Source organism: Pristiophorus japonicus, chromosome 5 (assembly GCF_044704955.1).
Source record: "Pristiophorus japonicus isolate sPriJap1 chromosome 5, sPriJap1.hap1, whole genome shotgun sequence".
In the NCBI taxonomy this organism is placed as follows: domain Eukaryota; kingdom Metazoa; phylum Chordata; class Chondrichthyes; family Pristiophoridae; genus Pristiophorus; species Pristiophorus japonicus.
This window is the reverse complement of record NC_091981.1, coordinates 53,429,282-53,442,243: the sequence shown is the minus strand read 5'-3', so window position 1 is coordinate 53,442,243 and position 12,962 is coordinate 53,429,282.

Below are 12,962 nucleotides of genomic sequence, written 5' to 3'. Positions count from 1 at the left end.
GGAGGATGCAATGATGCCAGAATTGGAGGAACGCAAAGTTCTCAAAGGGTTGAAGAACTGGAGGAGGTTACAGACATAGGCAGGGGCAACACCATTGTTGGATTTGAACACGAGGATGAGAATTTTAAATTAGAGGCATTGGTGACCCAGGAGTAAGCATAGGGGTGATGGGTGAATGGGACTTGGTGAGAGTTAGGATACAAGCAGCAGAGTTTTGGATGAGTCTATGGAGCACTCTAATGATCATTTGCTTAGGGAATAGAATCATTGGTGTAGTCGCAATTTGCGATACTGGGCACAACAGCGCATTAGCACCCTGGTGTAGACATTATGAAGGTAGTGCACAGTTGTCGGGCACACAGCTTTGCACAACATGAGCACAAGTCAGGTGTTTTGGCATATTTTAACAGCCAGAAAGAAAATCCCGAAGGGCAGTGACCTCTATGGACAAATCCCCGATGTGTGCACTGGTTATACAAAGCTCCGCGCCGGGAGTGCAAATCGATAAAACCCCACCTGGTCATCCTTCAACAACTGGTATTTGGATTTGAATTCAGTCCGGACTGATGCCATGAAAGTCACCGGTCTCTGCGACTGTGGGTAGGTCTATGTGAAATGAGCCTGGGTTGTCTGAACCCAATTTATGTTGGCAGCATCAGGCTCAGTAGGTAGCTCTACCTCAGCTGAGACAGAAGATCATGGGTTAAAATCCCACTCCGGGGACTTGAGCACAAAATCTTGGCTGACACTCTAGTGCAGTAATGAGGGAGTGCTGCACTATTGGAGGTGCCGTCTTTTGGATGACACTTTCAATAAGGCCTTGTCTGCCCTTTCAGATGGACGTAAGAGAGTCCATGGCACCATTTCGAAGAAGAGCAGGGGAGTTCTCCTGATGTCCTGGCCAATAATATCACGTTGCTGTTTGTGGGACCTTGCTGTGTTCTTTACATTATAACAGTGATAGACTTCCAAAGTATTTCATTGGCTGTAAAGCGCTTTGAGATTTCCTGTGCTCACGAAAGGTGCTATATAAATGCAAGTCTTTCTTTTTTTCTATGGCTCCACAATACAAAATGACAACAGTTCAAGACAAATTGACACCTGATAAGCAATTGCACTCGGAAAGCTCGCTGTAATTGGCTGGCGCAGGTAGTGTGCTAGTACTGAGGTTGCACTTCAGGGGCAACGACAATAACAAATTGTATTTATATAGCGCCTTTAATGTAGTGAAATGTCCCAAGGCGCTTCACAGGAGTGTTATGACACAAATTTGACACCGAGGCACATAAGAAGAAATGACGGCAGATAACCAAAAGCTTGGTCAAAGAGGTACGTTTTAAGGAGCATCTTAAAGGAGGAAAAAGATGTAGCGAGGTGGAGAAGTATAGGGAGGGAGTTCCAGAGCTTAGGGCCTAGGCAGCTGAAGGCATGGCCACCAATGGTTGAGCAATTATAATCAGGGATGCTCAAGGGGGCAGAATTTAAGGAGCGCAAATATCTCGGGGGTTGTGAGGCTGAAGATTACAGAGATAGGGAGGGGTGAGGCCAGGGAGGGATTTGTAAACAAGGATGAGAATTTTGAAATTGAGGAGTTGCTTAACCGGGAGCCAATGTAGATCAGCGAGCACAGGGCATTCACAGAGTTGAGTGGAGGGAGCTTTGCTATGCATCTAACTTGGACTGGTCCTGGCCTCATCAGGTCTACCAGTTCTCCCCAATTCAATCTCTTTCGCAGGAGATTGTCCTCTCATCTGAAGAACATGATTTCTCACAGGTGTGCTCTTAAATTCCTGACACTTCTGTCATTGGAGGTGGTAGTACTATCCCAGGATGCACTGCGAAGAACATCCCAGGATGCAGAGCAATGATGAAAGCTCTCTATTAAAACCTTAGGTCCCATCTTCCCAAGAAAAAGTTATGACTAATACAAAAGCAAAATACCGTGGATGCTGGAATCTGAAATAAAAACAAAAAATGCTGGAAATCTCAGAGGGTCAGGCAGCATCTGTGGCGAGAAAAACAAAGTTAACGTTTCAGGTCGATGACTCTTCGTCAGAACTGGCGAATGTTCGAAAAGAACATTCTTAAGGAGCACTGAAAGGGGGAGGAGGAAAAAGAACAAAAAAGAAGGTCTGTGATAGGGTGGAAGGCAGGAGAGATTAAAGAGACAAAATGGATGATGGGCCAAATTGAAATGGTAACGGCAGAAGTTATAAAAGGGTTAGTCTAGATTGGGTGTGAATGGCAGAATAATGACCAACTGCCATTGGAGACAAATAGAAATAAAACATAAGATGGGGGGAGGGGAAAGGGAGCCAAAGATGGGCTGAGGTTATGTTCTGAAATTGTTGAACTCAATGTTGAGTCCAGAAGGCTGTAAAGTGCCTAAATAAAAGATGAGGTACTGTTCCTCGAGCTTGCGTTGAGCTTCATTGAAACAGTGCAAGAGTCTGAGGTCGTGAAATCAGAGTGGGAGTGGAATGGAGAATTAAAGTGACCGGAAACTCAGGGTCACACATAAGGACTGAATTAAAATGACAGGCGACCAGAAGCTCAGGGTCGCACTTACAGACTGAATTAAAGTGACAGGCGACCAGAAGCCCAGGTTCACACTTATGGACTGAATTAAAGTGACAGGTGACCGGAAGCTCATGGCCACACTTATGGACTGAATTAAAGTGACAGCCGACCTGAAGCTATCACTACCTGTAATAATTTTGCAATAGCTCTGCCTGTCATAGCCTGAGATCTAGAGAAGACAATTGCAAATCTCACAACCAGTCAAATGTGAAAGTGCATTTAAAATTTTGCATTGTTTGTTTATTTCATAATGTGTCCCGAGTGGTTGGAATGATTGAACCTCTTTTATTTATGTTTGTCTGACAACACAAAAACAAGGACAACAGATATAGGGTTAACCATATGAAGGGAAATCCTGGAAGGACTGTACCATTATTTGAATTAGGAAGGGAACTCTGGATTAAAATGTTCTGGATTTACAAATGGACATATAAACAGAATCTCTTTGGAAGCATCAAATACTGTTGATGAGTTTGGCTTAATGTTTGGTGAAGAATGAAAGCTGCAATTTAGTTTAAGCTTTTAAGTTCTGGGTTTTGACCCACAGTGTAAAAACCCGCCCTCTGGTCCAAAGGAAGTTTGAAACTAACCCTACTGAATTCAATTTCTCTCCGTGTTAATCTTCAAATGGTACAATCATTTGATGGGAATATTGTATTTTGTATCCCTGCAGTAAGTATTTTTTAAATTTATTCATGAGATGTGGGTGTCGCTGGCAAGGCCAACATTTAATGTCCATCCCTAATTGCCCGAGAAGGTGGTAGTGAATCACCCTCTTGAACCACTGCAGTCCGTGTGGTGAAGGTCTCCCCCAGTGCTGTTAGGAAGGAAGTTCCAGGATTTTGACCCAGCAACAATGAAGGAACGCCGATATATTTACAAGTCAGGATAGTGTGTGACTTGGAGGGGAACAAGGATGTGGTGGTGTTCCCATGCTCCTGCCGCCCATTGTCCTTCTAGGTGGTAGAGGTCGCGGGTTTGGGATGTGTTGCCGAAGAAGCTTTGGCGAGTTGTTGCAGTGCATCTATAGGTGGTACACACTGCAGCCACGGTGCGCCGGTGGTGAAGGGAGTAAATGTTTAAGGTGGTGGATGGGGTGTCAATCAAACGGGCTGCTTTGTCCTCGATGATTTGAGCTTCCCGATTGTTGTTGGAGCTGCACTCATGCAGGCAAGTGGAGAGTATTCCATTACACTCCTGACTTGTGCCTTGTAGTATAGAAGGGATTGTGAGAAGTTGGGGGGTAATTTTCACCTTCATCACTTAGTGTGGGTAAACTGACAGGGCTGATCACTCACCCGTTATAGAACCTGCCCGATTTTCATTTCCAGTTTACGGTCCAAGTGTGAAGGTGAAAATTATTCCCTTTGGCCTGCTGGAAATGCCTTTTATTTTGTAGTCCACCTGTTCAATAACTAGTATTGATCTAACCTTTGATAAAACCACTTCTATGACAAATAAAAGTAGTTCTTTTTAACCATATTTAGCTAACTTCTGTACCTAACTCTGTGTGTGTGTGCTGTGTGTTTGAGAGAGAAAGAGTGAGACGCTGGTCTACTAAAAAGAAAAGTAATAAACAACGACAGAAACATAAAGTGGAATAGCCTTGTGGAAGTGGCTAGATCCAGTGCAGGAAGTGAAAATGTCTTCTCCCTCCTGTGACATGAGTTATGAGGAGAGAGAAAAAGTGTAAGTACAGAGGAGAGCAAGAAGAGGATAAGAAAACAGAGAGAAGGATCTATCAATGTCAACTGGCCCTCCCCTGTGGTGTATGTTTATGTTTTCACACAGGTAAGTATCACAAGTATATTTTACTGATTGTAAACCTCATACCTCAGATTTGTCCAATCTTTATAGCTCTGGATTTGTGCTGACTGACACTGTGTGCCTAAAGTGGAAAGTATTTTGATCCCCACTGCAGACATCACTCGCCTCATTTGTCTCCTCTTTTCTGTCTGCCTTACACTCTGCCACAAATAAATGAATTGTTCCATATTTCCATTCTGTCACAGTTGTAATTTTACAGTCTGCCACAGTTACATGTAAAATAATTCAACATTTAAAATCTGCCAAGTCATATAATTAATTATTCCATATTTACCATCCACTCAAAGATAAATGAATTATTCCATAATTACAGTCTGCGACAATTAGATAATGATAGAATCTAAATTTACAGTCCACTCACAAATAATTCATTATTCCATATTTACTGTTCACTTACATATAAATGAATTATTACATATGAATATGATTTCACAGTTATATCATGAATTAATCCATAGTTAGAGTCCACTCCCTGACCATCAATCTGTTGCTCTTTCTTTTCTTATCATTTCTTCAGTTTTGTTTATCTGTTACTTGCTTCAGTTTTGATTATTTTATTGTCTTCAGTTTTTGAACTCTGACAGCTGTTTTTCTCTCCAGCTTTCACTGCAGGTTGCTTTTGTTTGCAGGGTTGATGAAGCTGTTTTGTGACTGTGAGGGGCCAGTAGGCAGGATGAGAAGGGCACCAGGGATGTAAGCAGGGTCATGTGAATGGGTGGTGAGAAGGGTGATGGCAGACGGAGCGCAACGGAATGGGCAAAGAGACAGAATAATCATTTTAAACTAACAAGGCCGCCTCACCTATTTGTGCAATGGAATTTCAAGATCTGATTGGTCATCGCTGACCACATGAGTGGATAATATCCATTAACATGAACCAATAACCACATTTTTTGGCTTTCTGCAACAAAACATCTCTGTCACCTAATATTTTTACAGATTGTGAAGAGTCATGTCTACCCATTATATGTCAGGTGGATGTAAAAAATCCCAGATCACTATTCAAAGGGCCTCACCATCTGAAGGCACGGCCGCCAATGTTGAAGCGATTAAAATTGGGGATGCACAAGAAGCGAGAATTGGAAGAGCGCAGATATCTCAGAGCGTTGTAGGGCTGGAGGAGGTTACAGACAGAGGGCTCAAGTTTCGGACTCCCGCTACAACAGCGCACATCGGAGAGGCCCACCTAATTTGTGGAATAAAAATTGTGCCGAATATTTACCTCACGATTCTCCGATAGCTGTAGGCCCATTTCCAGCTCGGCGCGACGCAGCAGGAGCTGCTGGGGGCGGAGCTACAGCCCTGCGCCAAAGACAGTGCCAGCTGCTGCGCGCGTACGCAGTGCAGGCTGCGCGTTTATGCAGTAGTTCCCGGCCCTCCCAGCGCGTCCCGTCTCCTGGGCGACAACCCTATCCCAGGTCAAAGGGTTGTCGCCCCGATCCCGGGCCGAGTGGCCTGACACATCTTACCTCGTCATTGGCGGGGCCCGCCCGCCTGGCCTCTCGCTGGGGGCGGGCCCCGCCCGAAGAGTCATCGGCGTCTTCTGCGTGCGGGCCCCGCCCGAAGACCTCAGCGGGGCCCGTTCAGCTTCTTCTCTCTCTTTCCCCCCCAGATCATCTTCCCCCGCCCCCCCGTTCATCTTCCCCCCCCATCCATCCCCCGTTCATCTTCCCTCTCGCCCCCTCACTTCTCTTCCCACCCCCCCCTCTTCTCTTCCCGCCCCCCTCCCTTCTCCCCGGTACTGCAGTAGGTGAGTAGAAATACATTTTTATTTATGGAGTGATTTTTTTTTACATTTTTTATTTTTTTATTTTTTTTGATTGATTTATTGGTTGATTTATTGATTTATTTATCATTTATTATTGATGATGGTTCTTTATCTGTAAAAGTGAAGTGTTTAATGTTTGTAAACCCCCCGCTTGCGCCCCGCCCCCACACCCTCTCCATCTCTCGATCCCTACGCCTGATTTATAAGTGTAGGCAAGATTTTTCTGAGCGTACAAAAATCTACACTTACTCCATTCTAAGTTAGTTTGGAGTAAGTTTTCGCTGCCTAAACTTGCAAAACAGGCGTAAGTGCCTGGACACGCCCCTTTTGGAAAAAAATCTGTTCCAAAATGGAACTATTCTAACTCACTAGAACTAGAGCAAACTAAATGCCGAGAATTGCAATTTCTAAGATGCTCCATATTGTGTTCCAAACACAGATGAGGCTGCACACAGGGAGGTTGAAGTAATAGTGACTTCAATCTTTAATAAGACACTCCAGAGTGAGGAACAGACCTCGGGGGCCGGTTTATATACAGTGCTCCCAAGGGATGCTGGGATCCCTTGCGACTTCAGGTGATGAGCTCCCTGGTGGCGGAACATGGGAGTGCATGTTTTACAGATACACATCACTCCCCCCCCAAAGTCAAAGTGAAAACTATTTACAAGGTGAGGCGGTCGGGAGCCTTTCTTTCCCTGGTGGACTGCCTCAGTACAAATGTCTGTTCTGGTGTGTTGGCTGTGCCCTCGCTGGGCTGGCGTGTTGTTGGCCCTGCAGGGCTGCTAGGTGAGCCTGGCCTTGCTGGGCTGTTGGGCATGATGGGTTCGATTTCCTGGTCCGACTTGGTGTCGTTGATCCTTTGGGTGTGTGTTGTGGGCTCGAAAAAGATGGTGTCTGCTGTGGGTTGTTCAGGGCAGTCTGTGAACCACAGCCTCGTTTGGTCCAGGTGCTTTCTGCAAATTTGTCCATTGTCTAGTTTGACTACAAACACCCTATTCCCGTTTTTAGCTATCACCGTGCCCACGATCTACTTGGGACCATGTCCATAGTTTAACACATACACAGGGTCATTCAGATCAATTTCCCGTGACACAGTGGCGCGACCATCGTTTACATTTTGTTGCTGCCGCCTGCTCTCTACCTGATCATGCAGGTTGGGGTGAACCAGCGTCTCCTTTTCATGAGTAGCTCAGCCGGGGGCACCCCTGTGAACGAGTGGGGTCTCGTGCGGTAGCTGAGCAGTACTCGGGAACAGGCGGGTTTGGAGTGAGCCTTCTGTGACTTGGTTAAGGCTCTATTTGATGGTTTGTACTGCCCACTCTGCCTGCCCATTGGAGGCTGGTTTAAACGGGGCCGATGTGACATGTTTGATCACGTTGCGGGTCATGAATTCTTTAAATTCGGCACTTGTGATACATGGCCCGTTGTCACTGACCAGTATGTCAGGCAGGCTGTGGGTGGCAAACATGGCCCTCAGGCTTTCAATGGTGGCGGTGGCGGTGCTTCCCAACATTATTTCACATTCAATCCATTTTGAAAAAGCATCAACCACCACCAGGAACATTTTATCGAGAAACGGGCCCGCATAGTCGACATGGAACCTCGACCATGGTCTGGAGGGCCAGGACCACAAACTTAGTGGTGCCTCTCTGGGCGCGTTGCTCAACTGAGCACATACGCTGCATTGCCATACACAGGACTCGAAGTCAGAGTCGATACCGGGCCACCACACGTGGGATCTGACTATCGCTTTCATCATTACTATACCAGGGTGTGTGCTGTGGAGATCTGAGATGATCATCTCCCTGCCCTTTTTTGGTAGGACTACGCGGTTACCCCACAACAGGCAGTCTGCCTGAATGGACAGCTCGTCCTTTCGCTGCTGGAATGGCTTGATTAGCTCTTGCATTTCAACGGGGATCCTGGCCCAGCTCCCATGCAGTACACAGTTTTTATTACTAGAGAAAGCGAGGAGCTTGGCTAGTCCAAGTCCTAATCTGGCAGGCCGTGACATTTTCAAACACTTCCATGACCATCAACAAGTCTGCGGGCTGCGCCACCATCAACAAGTTTGCAGGCTGCGCCATTTCTATCCCCGTGGTGGACAATGGTAGCCGACTAAGAGCATCCGCACAGTTCTCGGTGCCTGGCCTGTGGCGGATGGTATAATTATGCGCTGATAGTGCGAGTCCCACCTTTGTATGCGGGCTGAGGCATTAGTATTTATCCCCTTGTTTTCAGCGAACAGGGATGTGAGGGGCTTGTGATTGGTTTCCAGCTCAAATTTGAGGCCAAATAGGTACTGATGCATTTTCGTTACCCCGAACACACACACACTAAGGCCTCTTTCTCAATCATGTTGTAGGCCCTCTCGGCCTTAGACAAGCTCCTGGAAGCATAGGCAACAGGTTGCAACTTCCCCGCAACGTTAGCTTGTTGTAATACACACCCGATTCCGTACGACGACGCGTCACATGCTAGCACAAGTCTTTTACATGGGTTATACAATACAAGCAGCTTGTTGGAGCATAAAATGTTTCTGGCTTTCTCAAAAGCAATGACTTGGTTTTTTTCCCCATACCCAGTTCTCACCTTTACGCAATAACACATGTAGGGGCTCGAAGAGGGTGCTTAACCCCAGTAGGAAGTTACCAAAATAGTTGAAGAGTCCCAGGAACGACCGCAGCTCCGTGACGTTCTGTGGCCTGGGCGCATTCCTGATAGCCTCTGTCTTGGCGTCTGTGGGCCGAATGCCGTCCGCCACAATCTTTCGCCCCAAAAACTCCACTTCTGTTACCATGAAGACGCATTTCGACCTCTTCAGCCGCAGCCCTACGCGATCCAGTTGCTGGAGGACCTCCTCCAGATTTTGTAGGTGCTCAGCGGTGTCCCGACCTGTGACAAATATGTCGTCCTGAAAGACCACTGTGTGTGGTACCAACTTGAGTAGGGTCTCCAAGTTTCTCTGGAAGATCGCTGCAGCCGACCGAATTCCAACCGGGCATCTGTTGTAGATGAACAGTCCCTTGTGCGTGTTGATGCAGGTGAGGCCCTTCGAAGACTCCTCCAGCTCCTGCGTCATGTAGGCCGAGGTCAGGTCGAGCTTGGTGAACATCTTGCCTCCTGCCAGCGTCGCAAATAGGTCGTCTGCCTTAGGTAGCGGGTATTGGTCCTGTAGTGAGAAACGATTAATAGTTACTTTATAATCGCCGCAAATCCTGACCGTGCCATCACTTTTCAGTACTGGAACAATCGGGCTGGCCCACTCGCTGAATTCCACTGGGGAGATGATGCCCTCGCGTTGCAGCCTGTCCAGCTCGATTTCCACTCTCTCCTTCATCATGTGAGGTACCGCTCGCGCCTTGTGGTGAATGGGTCGAGCCTTTGGGACCAAGTGGATCGGCACCTTCGCCCTGGAAAAGTTTCCAATGCCTGGCTCAAAAAGGGAAGGAAATTTGTTAAGAACCTGGGTACATGAGGCCGCATCGACATGTGATAACGGTCGGATGTCATCCCAGTTCCAGCGGATTTTGCCCAGCCAGCTCCTTCCAAGCAGTGTGGGGCCATCGCCCGGGACAATCCAGAGTGACAGTTCATGCACCGTGCCCTCGTAGGTGACCTTGACCATGGCGCTGCCCAGGATAGTGATAAGCTCTTTGGTGTACATTCTCAGTTTCGTGTGGATGGGGCTCAGGGCTGGTCTGAATGCCTTGTTGCACCACAGTCTCTCAAACATCTTTTTACTCATGATGGATTGGCTATCGCCAGTGCCCAGTTCCATGACTATGGGTAAGCCATTCAATTTTACGTTTAGCATTATAGGTGGACATTTCGTCGAAAATGTGTGCACCCTGTGTACTTCAGCATCTGCCTCCTCTCTCTGAGGCTCGAAATTGCTTTGATCCACCATGGACCGATCTTCCTCTGCCACGTGGTGGTTATCAGGTTTTGCAGAGCTTGCAGCTCGTTTGCAAGCTCGTTGGAGGTGCCCCATTGCTCCACAGCTCTTGCAAACATACCCTTTGAAGCGGCATAAATAGGCTGAATGGAAGCCTCCACATCGCCAACATGGTGTGAATTGCCTTGCATTCATCCTTTGTTGCAGACTCTGAGTCATTTGGGTCACCTGAGGCCTGCTGGCAGTTGCAGACTCGTGGTTTCTGCCCTGTACATTTCTGCTTGCAAACACAGTTCCAGTTAATTTATGAACATTGCTAGCACTTGTGTGCTGAGAGATTTGTTTGGTGTTATCACTGGTGGACATAAACGCCTGTGCTATCGCAATGGCCTTACTGAGGGCCGGTGTCTCTACAGTCAAAAGTTTTTGTGGGATGGTCTCGTGGCCAATGCCCAGTACAAAAAAGTCTCTGAGCATTTGCTCCAGGTAGCCATCAAACTCACTTGTCCTGCAAGTCTCCTTAGCTCGGTGACGTAGCTCGCCACTTCCTGACCTTCAGATTGCTGGCACGTGTAGAACCGATACCTCGCTATCAGCACGCTCTCCCTCGGGTTAAGATGCTCCCGAACCAGTGTACACAGCTTCTCATACGACTTCTCTGTGGGTTTCACCGGAGCCAGAAGATTCTTCATGAGGCTGTAGGTCGGTGCCCGCAGGCTGTGAGGAGGACCACTCTCCTTTTTGCAGTGCTTCCTTCTCCGTCCAGCTCATTGGCTACAAAATACTGGTCTAGCCGTTCGACATAGGCTTCCCAGTCCTCACCCTCCGAAAACTTCTCCAGGATGCCCACAGTTTGCTGCATCTTTGCGTTGGATTCGTAATCTCGTCGCCAGTTATTGTGTTCCTAACACAGATGAGGCTCCACACAGGGAGGTTAAAGTAACATTGACCTCAGTCTTTAATAAGACACTCCAGAGTGAGGAAGAGGCCTTAGGGGCCGGCTTATATACAGTGCTCCCAAGGGATGCTGGGATCCCTTGGGACTTCAGGGGATGAGCTCCCTGGTGGCGGAACATGGGAGTGCATGCTTTACAGATACACAACACTCCATTCTAAACTAGTTGCTCCAAAAAAATAGGATCAACTCAGGCCGAAACTTGAGCGCATAGGGAGGGGTGAGACAATGGAGGGATTTGAAAATAGGATGAGAATTTTGAAATCGAGGTGTTGCTCAACCGGGAGCCAATGTAGTTCAGCGAGCACAGGCATGATGGGTGAATGGGACTTGGTGCGAGTTAGCACACGGGCAGAAAGTTTTGGATGAGCTTAAGTTTATGGCATTTATCTCTCAACCAACATCACTAAAACAGATTATGTGGTCATCTATCTCATTGCTGTTTGTGGGACTTTGCTGTATGCAAATTGGCTGCCGTGTTTCCTCACATTACAACAATAACTGCACTTCAAAAGTACTAAATTGGCTGTCAAGCACTTTGGGATGTCTTGGTGTCATAAAAGGCATCATATAAATGCAAGTTCTTTTTTATCTTCTTTTTTTATTTACTTTTGTGGAAAAGTTCACTTTCTGTAGTGAGTGATGTTTATTTTCTGAGGAGCTGCATTGCTGCTAGTTCCCACCGATGCAGGGGATAGATGCAGGTCTTCGCAGTCCAATACATCTTAAAGCTGCAAGATTAAGCAGATGCCCAAAATAAATGAATGCCTTTTTTAATGCCATTCAAACAATTGGAATGCTGCAAAGTTACGATCCAGCCACCAGAGGTCATCAACAAGCTCCATTACCCACTGTATGCAGAAAGTGTGAATCACTGGCAGCACTTAAACCAAATTACAATTGGTCTTAGTTCAGCAGGTACAACAGGAATGTGGAGATCCTATAATGGTTGATAGATTCAACATTTTATACCCATAGAAGTAATCAGTAATATTCTCTGAATATTTTTTTTCATTTTCATAGGTAATTTGACTGAAGAAAATTTAACATTTCTGAGATGGTGATAATTGGGATCACTGTGGAACTATTAATTTATCTACCTTTTTTTCAGGAACAGGTTTGTCTGCAAGGTCAGAAAGAAAGAACGAATGACTTGCATTTACCTAGTGCCTTTCACCACCTCAGGACGTCGCAAAGCACTTTACAACCGAATAAGTACTTCTTTGAAGTGTTGTCACAGTTGTAATGTAAGAAATGCGGCAGTTCCACAAACAGCAATGTGATAATGACCAGATAATCTGTTATTTTTAAGTGCTGTTGGTTGAGGAATAAATATTGGCCAGGACACCTTCAGTACTCCCACAGTACAGCACTGAAGTGTCAGCCTTGATTTTGTGTTCAAGTCTCTGGATTGGGACTTGAATCCACAACCTTGTCATGTGCAGAGGATATTGACTAGAATGGTATCCGGGATGAGGGGCTTCAGTTATATGGAGAGAGTAGAGAAGCTGGGATTGTTCTCCTTAGAGCAGAGGTGTTCAAAATTATGAGGAGGTTTGATAAAGCAGATAGGGAGCAACTGTTTCAACTGGCAGGAGGATCGGTAACCAGAGGACACAGATTTAAAATAATTGGCAAAAGAACCAGAGAAGAAATGAGGAGAATTTTTTTTTTAATGTAGATATGTGATATGATCTGGAATTCACTGCCTGAAAGGGTGGTGGGAGTAGATTCAGTCGTAACTTTCAAAAGGGAATTGGAAATATACTTGAAACGGTAAATTTGCAGGACTATGGGGAAAGAGCAGAGAGTGGGACTAATTGGATAGCTCTTTCAAAGAGCCGGAATCGGCATGATGGCCAAACACCCTTCCTCTGTGCTGTATGATTCTACAATTCTACATCCTCTCTGCATTTTGTTTTAAAAGACTGTTG